We start from the raw sequence: 3,034 nt of genomic DNA on the forward strand, positions 1-3,034 counted from the left end.
GACTTCAATACCTCCAGTCGAGATACGACATAATGAGGAGGTGTTCGTTCAGGAGCGTGAAGGAGAAGTTTCGGAAAGGGACAAGGGAGAGGTCAGTGCTGACACTTTTGCTCATTACATTCAGAAGACTTTTTTCCATGCCTGTGGATCATTGTCGACTGGTCAGCAACTCATTCAGTGCAGCTGGCCGAGCAGCTTGAAACAGAGCTTTTGTTCACGTACAATTCCTGCTGCTCGACTCAACAGCATCAGCTGACATCCTGGCTCTGAACCAACAAATCTGGACACTCGACAGAGCTAGATAAACAAACCAGTGTCTCAAATTGTCTGTTTTGGTTGGACCCTTGGTTGAAAAGCTGACTACATGTAACAGAAGGTATCACAAAATGCTGGAGTAACTCAGCGGGTCAGGCAGCATCTCAGGAGAGAAAGAATGGGTGACGCTTTGGGTCGAGACCCTCCATCAGTCTGAAGAAGGGTCTCGACCCGAAACGTCACCCATTCCTTCTCTCCTGAGATGCTGCCTGACCCGCTGAGTTACTTCAGCATTTTGTGATACCTTCGATTTGTACCAGCATCTGCAGTTATTTTCCTACAGGTAACAGAAGTGACATAACTTGCTGCAGGTGGGGAAGGAGGGAGAAAACATTTTAAAGTTCTCAGAGATCTTAAAATAACAAACCTTCGATTCAGATAGCTGATTCAGGTCAAAGTCTTATGAGGTGTCTCATCCTTAATCAGTGACTGGAACGAGAAAGATAAAGCAATGAACTGGCAAGTCAACTGATATAAATATTGGTGCAGTGAGGTTGACCTTACCAGAATGTTGCTTGATTCAATTTATTACCTACATTTAATATCTCATTGAATGGATGTTATTGTACCACTTCACACAGACTACGATCAATAACTGGAGCAGATTCACAGAAAGAACATCTGAAATTAGAACGCTCCTCATCAACAAAACAGTATATTTGGCATTTTAGATAGAAGAAATAAGGTTATCTACCCTAAGATATCTTGTACTGCATTGCTTCTTACTCCATGAATGCATCTTCTCCAGTACAACCAATTTACTTTAAACAAATAATGAATTCATAGCAGAAAGCAGCCTCAAATAACTTCACTGCTACTAGTGCTGAATGATTCAGCATTATATTTAATATCTTTGAATCTGCAAGTACAATCGGGGTCTTTATGTGGTTTATCAAAACATTAATCAACATTTTTATTTATTTCTCCAATGTATTCCAGGGCGTGTCACATCGGGTATGGGTCATGCAGACTGAACATACAATAACAGCAGGCAGCCAAGCCAGTCTGGCCTTTAAGCACTCACAAAGTTGCTTGTGCCAGTTGGATTTGTAGTAAGCTTTCACACTGACAACCTTTTTCAATCTGGTCAATGTAAAGGCCAATACTGGATTGTTTGTAAATACACATTTGATGCTTGGCTGACCTTTTAGAAACTCTCAACATTCATTCTAAAAGTAAAATATTGAGTTGCTGGAAATTTGAAATAAATCAGAAAATGCTGGAAATTTGTTAAATTTCCCAACACCTCCTGCAAAAGAAGCCACGGTGGTATAGAATAGCAGGACAGGCGTCTGGAGCCAAGTGGTCTACTCCCGCTCCTCTTTTCTTATATTCTTCAGAAATAGTTAACCCTACAAATCCATAAGATTTACCTATTAAACTTTAAATCTCCAATCCATGTTGTGTGACCTTCTTCTCATCAACTTCCTATACAGCTCCAAAGTCAATGCTTGTTCAAGAAACACATCTCATCTTCCAAAAGAAACAGCGGTGGAGTACCTCAGCGGGTCAGTCCGCATCTTCGGACATGGATAAATGGAGTTCCTGGTTGGAACATCCTATCCTTACCTTCCGCCCCATTGAGTTACTCCAGCACTTTGTGTTTTTGTCCAAGTTCAGGAGCAGCTTCTTCCCTACAATCATCAAGCTATTAATCACTATAACCTCTTAAACCTGACACCTTCCAACTTGGCACATTATAATCATCAATCCCAGCCATTTTTCCTTGCATTTTCAGTATTCATAGATACTGCCTGATCTGCCAATTATTTCCAGCATTTCCATTTATTATTTTGGATATCCTTTCCTGCTCGACAAAGCGATTTGGTACCTAAATGGCTATAATTTACAGAGTACCAATCCCCAGAGGAGAAATTAGCATAGCACTTAACTCCTACTATATTATGTTTAAAGTCATTACTTCCACATTTTGCTTTGCATCATTCTTAGGATTGCTGTGTGTGTGTGAATGAGATCATGCTTTAATTCCCACGTCCAGTGGCCCTTAAAGGTAATGGTTGATTTTTTTTCTCCCCCCACTGTCCATTGGTGAAGTTCTACAGTTCCACCCAGATATCCACTCTGTCAGTCATTGAATGTGAAGATGATTTTGAAAGTAATGCTGTGCCTCATGTTAGTTCAAACCTGTGATCCTTGATCTGAAAATTGAGGCTTATTATGATAACTCTTCTGATTTGTTGTTTCTGCATTTGCTTTACACGTATTGAAGAACTCGACTAACTCAACCTTCAGTCATCTCTGCTGCTTAGAAGCTCAGATTTCCCAAGCATTTCTTTACAATACTTCATTAGATACAAGCTATCAATTCGATGTTCGATGCCAAACAAAAATTGACTAAATTACTCCCACCTCCCAGTACATTAACCTAGTAGATAATGTCTCTCCAAGTGGCAGAGAGTGTTTCAGCTTCCACCAACCTGCCAAGCATGTTTTACAATGTTCCCTTGAAGCATCTCAGGCTGATTTATTATATAAAAATGAACCAAGCAGATGATGAACTTCTTTTCAACGCGTTAAAGTGAATTGAGAGCAACATGTTCCTAACACTGAGCTCTGGAGCGCTCCACTTTTTGTTGTTATTTTCAGACTGTGAGCCCTTCTAACCAACCACAAACAAAAACAATCTCAGTAATCCTCGATTTTGCCCATATCCTTGCCCCCTAACTTGCACAATACGAAGTACAGCGGTGCCTGGTAC

At 40.5% G+C, this 3,034-nt stretch overlaps 1 protein-coding gene across 1 annotated transcript in view; it reads right to left on the minus strand.

Moving 5' to 3' along the window:
* Nucleotides 1-3,034, minus strand: part of LOC144605667 (oxysterol-binding protein 2-like) — a 193,201-nt gene that overhangs the window by 189,619 nt on the left and 548 nt on the right.

This window comes from Rhinoraja longicauda, chromosome 25, assembly GCF_053455715.1.
Source record: "Rhinoraja longicauda isolate Sanriku21f chromosome 25, sRhiLon1.1, whole genome shotgun sequence".
NCBI lineage: Eukaryota > Metazoa > Chordata > Chondrichthyes > Rajiformes > Arhynchobatidae > Rhinoraja > Rhinoraja longicauda.